The sequence below is a fragment of the Callithrix jacchus genome, chromosome X (assembly GCF_049354715.1).
Source record: "Callithrix jacchus isolate 240 chromosome X, calJac240_pri, whole genome shotgun sequence".
NCBI classification, from domain to species: Eukaryota; Metazoa; Chordata; class Mammalia; order Primates; family Cebidae; genus Callithrix; species Callithrix jacchus.
This window is the reverse complement of record NC_133524.1, coordinates 134413309-134428976: the sequence shown is the minus strand read 5'-3', so window position 1 is coordinate 134428976 and position 15668 is coordinate 134413309.

The following is a 15668-nucleotide window of genomic DNA, read 5'->3' as shown; positions in this document are numbered from 1 at the left end:
TCTATCCTGACGATGTCCATAAACACATCCGTTCAGGTGTTTTACCTGTCTTTTCTTTTTTTGAGACGGTGTCTAGCTCTGTCCCCCAGGCTGCAGTACAGTGACACAATCTCAGCTGGCTGCAACTTCCACCTCCCAGGTTCAAGCAATTCTCCTGCCCCAGCCTCCGGAGTAGCTGGGATAGCAGGTGCCCCCCCACCAGAACCAGCTAATTTTTGTGCTTTTTATTAGAGACGGGGTTTCACTGTGTTGGCCAGGCTGGTCTTAAACTCCTGACCTCATGATCCGCCCGCCTCAGCCTCCCAAAGTGCTGGGATTACAGGCATGAGCCACCACTCTCAGCCTCATCTGTCTTTTTAAACAGTGAAACTAGTAATGGGAAAAATGTCTAATTGCATCTTCTATATAGCACCTTATTATATAAAGCAATGAATTCTAAATGAAGTCAAGTGAATTCTAAACATGAAGCAACAAAGTGTTTGGTAAAACCACGAGTAACCCACAGAATGCAAACACTATTTATAAATAAGGATTTTTGTTTCTTTTCTCTTTTTCTGTGGTACTTGATGTTACGAATGTGATTAATCTCGCATAATTCTATCATATTTGAACTAGAAGCATAGAGTAGAACAAAGGGAAGAATACTAAATAAGACAGTGTGGTACTTAGGATGGGGACTGGAAGCTAGCAGTGGGAGGGGAGGTGGAGAGATAGGAGGAGCAGCTTTGCAAGTGGTTCATAAATAATGGCCTGCCTCCTATCTAATAACATATAAAAATAAAAGGGAGTAATACAATTTGTTGCTGTTTAGAAATGAAATAAAATTTTAAAACGTTTCAAATGAGCCATTTTCTCCTCATATTAGTACTCTGGGGACTGCTAGGCCTTTTCTTTTGTCTCTTCTGGTTGCCTTGAATGGTGATCAGTAATGCATGATCAGCCAAGTGGCATCAGCTCTAATACTATCATCATATGCCAGCCAGAGGGAATGTGAAAGGGGAAATGGGATTTGCCACTGCAAATGCCATCTCGATTAATAAATATCTGAGACACACCAGGAGAGAACAAAATCTATCTTCCTCTTTCTGCATGCACCATGCCTTTTCAGTTACATTACTTGTATAATAAACCGTCTTTTACAGCCTGTTGTGTTTCCAGGCAGCTGACAAGCAGATCAAACCTTCCAAAAAAGGGTCATGTTAATCACTGTTTCAAACAGCGATCTAAAAAAAAATGCATTCTAACATGCCTTTGCAAAGGTATAATTCAAATGATTACCTCATGTGTTCCAAAGGGGAATCAGGTGGTGTCCTGTTTCCATAGCACTCAATTTCACAACATTTTGCAAAACTGCTCTGTGAGATATCTTTCTTCAAGAGCAGCAATATCACAGCCATAACTTTCTAAATTTGAGCCTGCAGTAATGACAGATTTTGAATGAATGCTCTCCTATGGGTATGGGAAAGAAGAATAAGCTCAAAAAATTAGACTTTTCTCAGCTTTAAGCTGTAAGCTACACTAAGCTGACTTGTCTTCCTTTTCGCCCATGTGAAATGCCTATCCTTTGGCTGGAATGGAAGGCCGAAATTCACTGTGCTTTCTGCACTTGGCTGTTGTTTGAACATTTTTATAATGATTACCTTTAAAATCATAAAAGAAATAGAGAATAAATGTTTTAAGAATATATGTCTATGTGTACACATTATTCTTATTCATGATAGAATCCTGTCTCAAGGAGGCAAAATGATAGTGAAGAGATATGAGTTCAAATTCAAAGTCGGCCAATAACCAGCTTTGTGATCTATGATTTGTTTATTAAACTCTCCAAGTCTAAATTTCCTGATTGGCTAAAAAAAAGTCTCTAAAGACTTCTTTAGCTCTTTTAAAAAAAAGGTAGTAAATAATTTCTGGACAAAAAAGAAGGCATTTGTCTTCTACACGTTGAGCTTCCAGATGTACTCTAACTTGAAATTTAAAGATATTTCATATTACATGTTTGTTATTCGGGAACTTAAAAATCCAGTTTTATATTCAGTTATTTCAAATGAATTACAATTCAGTTTCATGATCACCTATTTTTAAATTGTCAGAGTAAAGTCCATTTTCTACTCTTTCTTGCCTCATTCTGTCTAAAACAGTAAAATTAAAAAGAGTAGCATTGGAATCACATTTTTCTGCTCAGAAATTACTGACTTACAAAATTTTTAGTTTGCCAGAATATTTTCCAATATTTTCTCATTAGAAATTGTATGTGTAAAAGAAAAGCTCAACTAACCTATGAGGTTGCATATCATGATCCTTATTTTGTCTTGTTGTGAAACTCTGTTCTGATAAATCTGTTCTCTCATATCTTAATGCTCAACATGGCTGTTTATCTTTAGTTCTCTGTGAAGTGTCTGATAAATGTATCCGGAGGACTTCACCAGGTAAAGCCAATAAGTTCCAAGAATACAAAACAAAAATAACCTTCCAAACATGATACTGAGCCTAGCCAAAAGCATACAGTTTATGTAGGCTTAAACTGAACAAAGACTTACTTAAGTAAGTAAATGTTGTTGTTGTTATCCTTTCCTTTATGATTTCAGAGTTTTCTGAGGAGATATTCATTTTTAAAATGTTGTGCTTATACTCAGTTAATACAGTCTACAGCTTTCTATTCTCTTTTGCATCCCATATCACAGGTCTTCAGATATATATATATATATATACACTATATATATGGATATATATACACATACATATACATAGATATCTTCAGCTACGTACATAGATGTGTGTATATACGTATGTATATGTATGTGTGTGTGTGTGTGTGTGTGTGTATATATATATATACTTCTTAATATAAAGAGCAAAACCATGCCTACATTACATAATAGGCAAAATATGACTGATATGTATTTTTAGTTTTATGCATGTAAATAGCAGCAGTTACAAAAAACAAATGCAACGGACTATCTAAGACATCATAAAATGTGTCAGACTGTTAAGAAAGCAAAGGGTAGAGTGTATTTACTAGGTATGTTTAACCATGAAAGGTTCAGTGAGTCCCGGAATAAAGGAGTGCCTCTCATGCAAGTCTTAAGAGCCAATCAAAACACTTTTTTTATTTTGAGACGGAGTCTTCCTCTGTCGCCCAGGCTGGAGTGCAGTGTCGTGATCTCTGCTCACTGCAACTTCTGCCTCCCAAGTTCAAGCAATTCTCCTGCCTCAGCCTCCTGAGTAGCTGGAATTACAGGCACGTGTCACCACACCCAGTTAATTTTTGTACTTTTAGTAGAGATGGGGTTTCACCATGTTGGTCAGTCTGGTCTTGAACTCCTGATCTCATGATCCACCTGCCTAGGCCTCCCAAAGTGCTGGCATTACAGGTATGAGCCACTGCACCCAGCCTCAATCCAAATACTTTGATTGGAAGTCTGGTATGCTTGTTTATTTTTAACATTTGACTCGAAGTGCCTAAGATATGGATGAAATATGGAAATGATTTTTTTCTTTTTCCAAGTTTTGTTATTGTGACTTAGGTTGTAGTACTACTTATTATTTTACAAGATGCCTATGACTCAATGGTTTGATGTGGACTGCCTTACTGTCTTACTTTTAGCAGTTTACTTTTGCATTGTTTTATAACTAACCGGTGTTAATTTCCTTGTTCTTCACAACACATTACGCTTAGAAGCAAACTAGAATCTAGAGTCTTAATCTAGCTTTAAAAAAAACGTTTTAACTGAGGATCCAGCAGTGAACAAAATACACACATTCCCTATCGGTAAAGAAACAGCACACATAGGAGAACTGTGGCTGGGTCAAATTGATCTGTTATAGATTTCCAGACTCCCATAACATACCATCATACACTGCTTAAGGACAGAAGTGCCTTCTTAAAATGTATCGTTAGGCAGTTTTTGTTATTGTGTGAACATCATAGAGTGTACTTATGCAAACCTACATGGTATATTGTGTGACTCCTAGGCTACAAACCTGTACAGCATGTTACTGCACTGAATACTGTAGGCAGTTGTAACACAATGGTATTTGTGTATCTGAACATTTCTAACTATAAAAAAGCAATGCATTGTGCTATGACAATATGACAGCTAAGATATCACTAGACTACAAGAATTTTTCAGCTTCTTTATCATCTTATGAAACCACCATGATATATATGGTCCATGTATGACTGTATTTTGTTGTAGCACTTGTCAAAGTTGAAACTTTACACTTAGATGTGTAGTTAATTAATGTAGAATGCTATTAAGAGACTTCAGTAATATTTTAAGGATTTTAGTCTTCACAGCTAACATCATACTTAACCATGAAAAGCTGAAAGCAGCCGGGTGCAGTGGCTCGTGCCTGTAATCCCAGCACTTTAGGAGACCAAGGTGAGTGGATCACCTGAGGTCAGGAGTTTGCATCAGCCTGGCTAACATGGTGAAACACAAATCTCTACAGAAAATACAAAATTAGCCGGGCATGATGGCACATGTCTGTAATCCCAGCTACTTGGGAGGCTACGCAGGAGAATCAATTGTACCTGGGAGGCAGAGGTTGCAGTGAGCCGAGATTGCGCCATTGCACTCCAGCCTGGGCAACAAGAGCAAATCTCCGTCTCAAAAAAAAAAAAAAAAAAAAAAAAAGAAGGAAAGAAAAGAAAAGCTGAAAGCTTTTCCTCTAAGATCAGGAACAAGACAAGAATGCCCACTCCTAAATATTTTATTCAATACACTATAGGAAGTCCTCACCAGAGCAATTAGACAAAAAAAAAAAAAAGCATCCACATTGAAAAGGAAAAAGTACAATTCTCTCTGAAGATAATACAGCCTTATATATAGAAAACCTAAAGACTATTAGAACAAATTTACAAATTCAGTAAAATTACTGAATACAAAATCAACATACAAAAATCAGTAGGGTTTCCATACACTAACAACAAATATCTGAAAAACAAGAAAATAATCCCATTTACAAAAGCATAAAAAAACGTAGAAATAGGCCAGGCACCGTGGCTCAAGCCTGTAATCCCAGCACTTTGGGAGGCTGAGGCGGGCAGATCACGAGGTCAAAAGATGGAGACCATCCTGGCCAACATGGTGAAATCCCGTCTCTACTAAAAATACAAAAAAAAAATTAGCTGGGCATGGTGGTGTGCACCTGTAGTCCCAGCTACCTGGGAGGCTGAGGCAGGAGAATTGTTTGAACCCAGCAGGTGGAAGTTGCAGTGAGCCGAGATGGTACCACTGCACTCCAGCCTGGCGCCTGGCAACAGAGCAAGACTCCATTAAAAAAAAAAAAACAAAAACTTAGAAATAAATATAAGAAACAAGGTGAAAGTTCTGTCTACTGAAAACTATAAAAATACTGATGAAAGAAATGGAAGAAAACACAAATAAATGGACAGATATTCCACATATGTGATTCAGAAGAATTAATAGTGTCCATAGTGCCCAAAGTGATCCACATATTCAATGCAATCTCCAGCAATATTCAAACTATATTTTTCAAAGAAATAGAAAAAAAAAACAAAATTCATGTGAAACCACCAAAAAAAAAAAAAACCCCAAATATCCAAAATAATTGAAAGCTAAAAGAGCAAAGCTAGAGGCATCACACTACCTGATTCTGAAATATACTGGAAAGTTATAGTAATCAAAATAACATGGTACTGGCATTAAAAACAGGCAAATAGACCAAAGGAGTAGAATAGAGAGCTCAGAAATCAATCCTCACATTTACAGTCAGTTGATCTTCAAAGAAGGTGCTAAGAACACAAAATGGGGAAGAGATAATCTCTTCAGTAAGTGTTGTTGGGAAAACTAGATATCCGCATGCAGAAGAATGAAATTGGACCCTTATTGCTCATCACATACAAAAACTAACTCAAAACGAATTAAAGATGTAAAGGTTAAGGCAAGGCCTGAATCCATAAAAGTACTTGAAGAAAACAGAGAAAAACTTCTCAGTGCTGGTATTGGCAATTTTTTTTTATATCACCCAAAAAGCATAGACAACAAAAGCGAAAATAGGCAAATGGGATTGCATCAAACTAAAAAGCGTCTGTGCAGAAAGGAAACAATCAAAAGAGTAAAAATGCAATCTACAAAATGGGAGAAAATATTTACAAACCATATATATGATAAGGGGGTTATATCCAAAATATATGAGCAACTCAAACAGCTCAATAGCAAGAAAACAACCAAATTGAAAGTACAGCAAAGGACCCAAATAGACAATTCTCAAAAGATATAGAAATGGCTAACAGGTATATGAAAAAAATAAAGCTCAACATAATAAATCATCAGGAAAATGTAAATTAAAACCACAATGATATATCACTTCACACCTGTTAGAATGGCTTCTATTAAAAAGACAGAAGATAAGTATTGGTGAGAATGTAGAGAAAAGGAACCCTTGAACACTTTGGTGGGAACGTAAATCAGTAGAGCCATTATGGAAAATAGTATGGAGGTTTCTAAAAAAGTTAAAAATAGAACTACAATATGATTCAGCAATTCCACTGCTTGGCATATAGCTAAAGGGAATGAAATCAGTATGTTGATGAGATATCTGCACTTTCATGTTTATTTCAGTATTATTTACAATAGCCAAGGTATGGAACTAACCTAAATGTGTGTCAACAGATGAACAGATGGAGAAAAATGTGAGATTTTACACACACACACACACACACACACACACAGCCTTCCAAAATAAGAAAATTCTGTCATTTGTGATAACATGGATGAGCCAGAAAAACATTATGCTAAGTGAAGTAAGCCAGGCGAAGAAAAACTAATATCTTCCAAGGAGTTATAATCTTTTTGCTAGTGGAGGGTCTTGCCTCAATGTTGACAGCAGCTGACTGATCAGGATGCTGGTTGTTGATGATTTTTTTTTTTTTTTTTGAGACGGAGTTTCACTCTTGTTACCCAGGCTGGAATGCAATGGCGCGATCTCCGCTCACCGCAACCTCCGCCTCCTGGGTTCAGGCAATTCTCCTGCCTCAGCCTCCTGAGTAGCTGGGATTACAGGCACGTGCCACCATGCTCAGCTAATTTTTTGTATTTTTAGTAGAGACGGGGTTTCACCATGTTGACCAGGATGGTCTCGATCTCTTGACCTCGTGATCCACCCGCCTCGGCCTCCCAAAGTGCTGGGATTACAGGCGTGAGCCTCCGCGCCTGGCGGTTGTTGATGATTGAGGTGGCTGTGGCAACTTTTAAAAAATAACAATGAAGTTATGGACGCTTACATTCATGAACGATTTCTCCATAGCATGTGATGCTAATTGGTACCATTTAACCCATGATACAACTTCTTTCAAAATTGGAGTCAGTCTGCTTAAACCCTGCTGCTGCTTTATCAACTAAGTTTTTGTAATCTAAATCCTTTGCTGCCATTTCAACAATGCCCACAGCCCTTTACTAGGAGACTAGGAGTAGATTCTATCTCAAGAAACCACTTTCTTTTCTCATCCATAAGAACAACTCCTCATCTGTTAAAATTGTATCACGAAAGTGCAGCAATTCAGTTACATCTTAAGGCTCTACTTCTTTTTTAATAATAGAGGGTCTCCCTATGTTGTCCAGGCTGAAGTGCAGTGACCATTCACAGGTACAATCATAGCAGCCTATAGCCTCATATTCTGGTCTCAAGTGATGTCCTACTTTAGCTTTCCAAGTAGCTGGAATACAAGCACATACCATCATGTCCAGCTTCTTTAGGTTCTACTTCTAATTTTAGGTCCTTTGCTATTTCTACCTCATCTCAAGTTACTTCCTCCACTGACCTCTTGACCCTTTCAGTCATTCATAATGGTTGGAATCAACTACTTCCAAACTCCTGTTAAAGTAATATTTTAACTTCCTCCCATGAATCACAATTTTACTTAATGGCATCTAGAATGGGAATAAAGAAAACCAGAGGTTTTCAGTTTACTTTACCCAGATTCATCACCGGACTCACACTCTATGCTAGCTACATATAGCTTTATAAAATATATTTCTTAAGACTTGAAAGCCAAAATTTCTCCTTGATCTATGGGCTGTAGAATGGCTGTTGTGTTTGCAGGCAGGAAAACAATATTCATCTTCTTATATATCTCTTTCAAAGCTCTTGGGTGCATTCCCAATGAGCAATAATATTTTGAAAGGAATATTGTTTTTTTCTGAGCAGTAGGCATCAACAGTGGACTTAAAATAATCAGGAAACCATGCTGTAAACAAATGTGCTGTCAACCATGTTTTATTGTTCCATTTATACAGTACAAGCAGAGTTGATTTAACATGATTCTCAAGGCCCTAGAATTTTTGAAATGGTAAATGAGCATTGGCTTCCACTTAAAGTTACCAGCTGCATTAGTTCCTAACAAGAGAGTCAGCCTGTCCTTTGAAGCTTTGAAACCAGGCATTGACTTCTACTTTCTAGTTATGAAAGACTTAGAAGGCATTTCTATATAAGGCTATTCCATCTATATTGAAAATCTGTTGTTTAATGTAGTCGCTTTCCTCAATGATCTTAGCTAGATCTTCTGGACAACTTGCTGCAGCTTCTCCATCAGCATTTGTTGCTTACTTTGTACTTTTATGTTACGGACATGGCTTCTTTCCTTAAACTTCATGAAGCGACTTCTGCTAGCTTCCATCTTTTCTTCTGCAGATGTCACAGAATTAAAGAGTGTTAGGGCCTTGGCCTGGATTAGGCTTCAGGTTAAGGGAGTGTTGTGGCTGGTTTGATCTCCTATCCAGACCACTAAAACTTTCTTTATATCAGCAATAAGGCTGTTTCACTTTCTTATTATTTGTGTGTTCATGGGAGTAGCACTTTTCATTTCCTTCAAGAACTTTTCCTTTGCATCTATAATTTGGCAGATGCAAGAAGTCTAGCTTTTGCCCTGTTTCGGCTTTCAACATGCCTTCCTCACTAAGCTTAATCAATTTGAGATTTTGATTTGAAGTGAGAGATTAGAGTCTTCCTTTAGCTTGAGGAATTAGAGGCAGTTGTAGGGTTATTAACTGGCCTAATTACAATATTGTCGTGTCTCAGGGAATAAGAAATCCCAGAGGAGATGGATAGAGAGGGAAGAATGACCAGTCGGTGGAGCAGTCAGAACACATATAACATACAACATTTATCACTAAAGTTTGTTGTCCTATATAGGCATCGTTTGTGGTGCCCCCAAATAATAACAACAATAGTAACATAAAAGATCACTGACCACAGATCACTGTAACAGATATAACAACAATAAAAAAGTATGAAGTGCTGTGATCATTTTTTTTTTTTTGAGACAGGGTCTTACTCTGTCACCCAGGCTGGAGTACAATGGTTTGATCTCAGCTCACTGAAGCCTCTGCCTCCCAAATTCAGGTCATTTTCCTGCCTTAGCCTCCCAGGTAGCTGGGATTATGGTGCCTGCCACCATACTTGGCTAATTTTTGTATTTTTAGTAGAAAAGGGGTTTCACCATGTTGGCCAGGCTCTTGGCGGACTTCTGACCTCAAGTGATCCACTTGCCATGGCCTCCCAAAGTGCTGGAATTACAGGCAGGAGCCACTGCACCCAACCTGTTGTGATAATTACCAAAATGTAACACAGAGACATGAAGTGAGCACATGCTGTTGGAAAAATATGCTGATGGACTTGCTCCACGCAGGATTTCCACTAAACTCCAATTTATTTATAAAAATGCAACAACTACAAAATGAAATGAAGTGAAGGAATAAAATGAGGTACACCTATACTAAAAACCATTGAATTGTACAACTTAAATGGCTGAATTGTATAATGCCTGAATTAAATCTCAGTAAAGCTGTTACCAAAGAAAGTCTACTGCAATAGCTTGGCGGAAGGTGCTACCAATAAAGATGGATTTAACTGGATGAATTTGAGAGGTGTTTTCAAGGTAAAATCAACAGGACATATTGATGAATTTGATGTGGAAGTTGAGAGGAAGGAAGGTATTGAGGCTGACTCAAGTTTCTAGCTCACACAACTGTAAGTAGCTGTTTGGGCACTCAGATACAAAACACTGGAAGAGGAGCAAGTTTGGGAGAAGCAATCATAATAAATTCATACTCAGGCCAGTTCAATTCCAGATACCCTTGAGATATCCTAGTGGAGATGCTGAGTTGGACATAAGCGTTTAAGGTTCATAGGAGAAACCTGGGTTGGAGAGAGAAATCTTTTTTAAGCTCCAGAGACGTCCTGAGCATAAAGATATTGTAAGTCATGGGAATAGATTAAATCACTCAGAGAAAGAGTATGGCGTGGGATGGTAAGAGTCTCTAGAACAGTGCCCTGATGAAATTAAATGCTTAATAACCAAGTAAAGGTAGATATACCTGCAGAAGAGTAACAAAAAAAGTGGCCAAATAAAGCAAGGAGATTGTAGTTTCATAAAAGACAAAGGCGAAATGTACTTTAAGAGGGAAAGGAAGATTGTCTCTATCAAATGCTACTGAGGGATTGAATAAGATGAGGAATGAAAATGTTAGACTTGGGCCGGGTGCGGTGGCTCAAGTCTGTAGTCCCGGCACTTTGGGAGGCCGAGGCGGGTGGATCACGAGGTCAAGAGATAGAGACAATCGTGGTCAACAAGGTGAAACCCCGTCTCTACTAAAAATACAAAAATTAGCTGGACATGGTGGCGTGTGCCTGTAATCCCAGCTACTCGGGAGGCTGAAGCAGGAGAATTGCTTGAACCCAGGAGGCGGAGGCTGCGCTGAGCCGAGATCGCGCCATTGCATTCCAGACTGGGTAACAAGAGCGAAACTCCGTCTCAAAAAAAAAAAAAAAAAAGAAAGAAAGAAAATGTTAGACTTGGTTGTCATTGGTGACCTTATTGAGAACTGTTTTAGCTGAGTGGTGTGAGTGGAGGCTTCAAAAACCATATAGTCAAAAGACTCACTATTGGATTAGGGCTCGGGGAGCTGTGGAAATAAATCATCCATAAATATGTAGGAAGAACATGCTACTGTGATAAATGTCAATGAGTACTGACATATGTTTATTGAATTTCATATGCTGGTTCTTAATGTCAAAGCATCATGTTTGTATGCTTTCGTAGGTTTATCATGTTAGAAATGCTATACTATGAAGCAGCCCACAACCTACCTTGGGAGGTCTTTATAGACCACTCATGTGCTTCAAGCATCCATGTTCAAAAAACCTATGCATCAAAATAACTGCTAGAAAAAATTTAAATTTAGTTATGGAAGCCTAAGGAGAAAAGTTATTTCTTTTCATTGGGCCTCAGAGTATTCAAATTTAAAATGATAAAGGTGCACTAGTCCACTTTCAGCTCTCTGATTGTATCAGCATGATCTACAGTCATTCAACTTGTATATAAGCATCTCTATGCCCTCAGTGTTTTCATGGAACACCTCTTTCCTGCTCTAATAAAGACTTGGCTCTCTACAAAGACAATGAGCCTCACGATGCAGCTCTCTCCAACTAAAGCTGCTGGAGCGGTGTCCAGTGGCTCACGCCTGTAATCCTAGCACTTTGGGAGGCTGAGGTGGGTGGATTACCTGAGGTCAAGAGTTCGAGAACAGCCTGACTAACATAGTGAAACCCCGTCTCTACTAAAAATACAAAAATTAGCTGAGCGTGATGGCACACACCTGTAATCCCAGCTACCCAAGAGGCTAAGGCAGGAGAATCTCTTGAATCTAGAAGACAGAGGTTACAGTGAGCTGAGATCATGTCATTGCACTCCAGCCTGGGCAACAGAGCAAAAACTCCGTCTAAAAAAAAAAAAAAAAAAAAAAAACGAAGTTGCTTGAGCTCTAAACATCAAATTCTGGGATGGAGAGGGTCAGGTAGCACAGGAATCCAGCACCCTCCTGCTTCTCATTTGCCCTTACCAGGCCATTGCTTCAGCTTCGTGAAAAGCCTCACTGCTCATGAAGTTCACACCATCGGCAGATGCCATCTTTTACTCCTTCCCAGGATGATCATCTACCTCTCTTTTGTATGTTTTCCTTCATTTACTGAGGACTCTGGCATCTGGCTTACTGGCATCCTCTGTACCTCAATTCATGGTAGCACTGGCCAGTTGGAAGAGCTATCCCACGTTCTATACTCACGTTCCTTTGCCTACACAACTCTCATGGTCACATCTTAGATATTTCCACCTTCCAAAATGGCTTCACCTTGAAATAATAGATTCATACATTCCATTTTCTGACTAAGACTGTCCATCTTCCAGCCTAGGCTTTCTCCTTGGTCAAGTCTCTACTCCAGGTTTCCATACAGTGTGTTCATGACTCTACCTTATTACTTACCAAATCATATTGAAAGTCCGTTAATATGTCTGTTTCCCATGAGTACCTGGAGAGAAGAAACTGATTCAGTCACCCTGAAGGCCTAGTATCTGGCACGTGGTAAGCACTCGAATCTGAATGGATATTTCCGAGTGATGTTGATATTCAAAGCACTGTGCTTGGTATTTGAGATCTACCTGAAGCTGAGTGAAAATAGGTTTTGACTATAGGAAACTAAGAGACCAATAGAATACATAAGACAAATGAATTAAAAAACAAATTTCAAGGTGAAAAGCGAGAGGGGACTCAAGAACTATACAAATAAAATTCTATAAGATTGCTAATGCAAGAAAGGTGGGGATGGAGAGACACAAAAGATACTGCTTCTGTGAGGGGATCAGAGGAACTTCATAGAGGATGTGACACCTGAGCTGATTTGAAAGAATGGGTTGAGATGTGGATATATGGAATTCCAGGAACAGGGAGCAGCATGAGGAAAAACACTAAATCACAAAACACAAGGTGTATGTGAGGACCAACTGACTTAATGGGGGCAAAGGGTATGTGAGGAGAAAGTGAAAACAATTTTAAGTTAACCTAATTTTGGAACAACTTATCTACCCATTTTTATGTTGTTTTGGCAGTGGGTAGCCACAGGTACAGTTCCTTGGTGTCTGACTTATTAATTAACCCTTAAGCCACATATCTTTCTTCAAAAGAATATTTCAAGGATCAAAAAGGCACTTACAAAGGCTTTTCATCCAAGATGATATTTATTATTCCTACCTAAGCTTGCCTTTTTTTATAAACATGGTCATTGTTTCCTATAACAACGTGATAAACAGGTTTGTTTATTTTTTAAAGGAAGGTAAGGCCAAACAACAAAGATGGGAATCATTTTCAATTCTTTAAATACTTTAGATGATATTTTATTTCTATGAACATATTTTCCTGTTATTGTAAATTTATACTAAGTAAATAATGATGGCATTAACTGGCATTCTTGGTGTGCTTTTGATCATCTTTCTCAAAAAGCGACTGCCAAGAGAATTTTCTAACAGACATCACTTAACCACTAAGTGTCTGCAAGTGTTAAAGGCAATTAAGCAATCATTATTTAAGAAACACAATGAAAATTACCTATTTTCTCCATTAAATAACTTAAAATATATATACACGTACACATGCACACATACCACAGAGTCTTTAGATGTATTATTTTACTGTACAATTTAAAAAACTGGACCAGGTCTTCATCCTCAGAGGTGTTGATTCTAGTCTTATTAAAAGCCCTCAGGCCAGGGATTCACTTCAGAATTCTGGCTCTGCTACTTACTATATGTGTGGCCTTGGGCAAGTTACATAACCACTCCGAGCCTCTCAGTTTCCACATTAGTAACATTTCACCTCCTTCATAGGGTTTCTGTGAGAATTAAATTAGACAAAATGCCTGACATATAAAACCTGCTCAATAATTGGTAACTGCATTGTTATTATAGACAAAAAAAAGACTTTTTGGCAAACAAATCTATTTTACATAACGGATTTGTAACAAACACGGAAAAAAAAAACCCTCTATATGAAACTGAATTGTCCTTGGTAGTAGGCTCCTGTACGTTTCCTGTCTTTTCCATCACTACATAGCTAAACTATTGCCAGATTTAGGATGATTCTAGGTCTGAAATGTTTTTAAACCCAGCCTGGGTGAATCATATATTCTTCTTTTAATGATACATCAAACTCAGACTTTTCCAATGCATTCTTTCCTTTTTATTCTCCTGAAACAGGCACCTCTTTCCTGTCATTTCAATACAATGTCAAATCAAAATGACATTTCCTACTCCCTGATCTGATCCACATGCTAAGTACACAGGCAAAACCACTGAGCTCTTTGCAACCACTGGCCTATGTCCAGATTCCCAACACGGATATACAGTTCTCCTTCACTGACTGAATAGGGAGCTATGTTAAGATACTGATAAGTCTGGCAAAGTATAAATGATCAGGCTCTCTCTTGCCTCTCAGAAAATAGTACACATTTTCATAAACTAACATATTACTGAATGAAGTAAAACACAGGTGGTAAATAAAAATTATATTTCACTTCTGCATCAGACATAAGTCTTAGAAAACTTACAGCTATTTCCCTCTATCCACTCCAAACATATGTATGGACCCCCCAACCAACCACTGCACCCCATCAACCCAAAAATAATGTTATGTGGAAACTTAGAATAGCCCTGTCTGGCTGGAAAGGGAGTAATCATATAATATCTTGGGTTTTAGAAACTGAGTTCAAGTCAATTGAACATTTATTGAGCATCTAGGCTGTAAGACTATTCTTACAAGGGTAAGTGCTTTCCCTACTGTAATTGTGGGGTTTCGTGTTATCACCGTATTAGTCCCACACCAATTGAAGTGAAATTTTACACTTGTGCCTAGGAGCACAAAATTCTATGGCAAATGCCACTTTTGTTTAGTGATCTACCTATTTCTTCAGAAAGATGATACCCCAAAAGGGGCCTCTGGTCCTCATTTCAACTTCTAAGAAGGTCGCTAGATTGTTTCTATCCTGAGGAGTTGCATCATTTTTAATACTCCTGTTATGGAGCTTTCTGTTCTTAGAAGAGCAGGCAAACCCTCCATGGAACATGAGAGTTCTGAGACGCTACCCTAGCTTGTCCTCTATCATGACTCATTTTTGTCTGTGGCAGGTAGGCTGAAGCATTTTGCACGTATACAACTTCCCCAGAGTAACCGCTTTTATTTTTTACATATATTTTCCTTACTGCCTTACTCAGTGGGTAAGTGAGAGGGTTGAAGGAGAGTTGAATAGTCCACAAGACTGCCCTCTTAGGAGGTTTCACAAATACCAAACAGTACCCAGTGAGAACAGCACATCCACTGGGGGCTAGGCTTGAGACCTAAAGGCAAGTATGAAATGCAAATGCTGTTTCACTCCCTCTCCCAACCCTTAACAATAAGGAAAAGGAAGAGCCTAGTGAAGGCCAGTGCCAGGTTTACAAACGTTCCCAGAAACCTCCGCAAAGCTTCGCAGGCTCCTCAGATGAAAATACCAGGAATCAATGGCGACTACGGCCAAACGCTGGTTTGCCATTCTGTTCCCTTTAGGAAGTAAAAGTGCTGCAAGGAAGTCCAAGTCAGAAAGCCAACAGAAGGTGATTTCCACAACTTTGAACTGGTTGTTATAAGTATCAGTAAGAATGTGTCCTTTTCAGAAATAACAGTCCAACCAACAGAAGGTTAATCAAGGCTTTAATTACACATACACACACACACACACACACACACACACACAAAGACTATTCTGTGCTTTATATTGAAGGGAATATAAAACTAGGTAAGGTTATGATTTCTACGTTCAAGAAATATGATTTCTTCGTT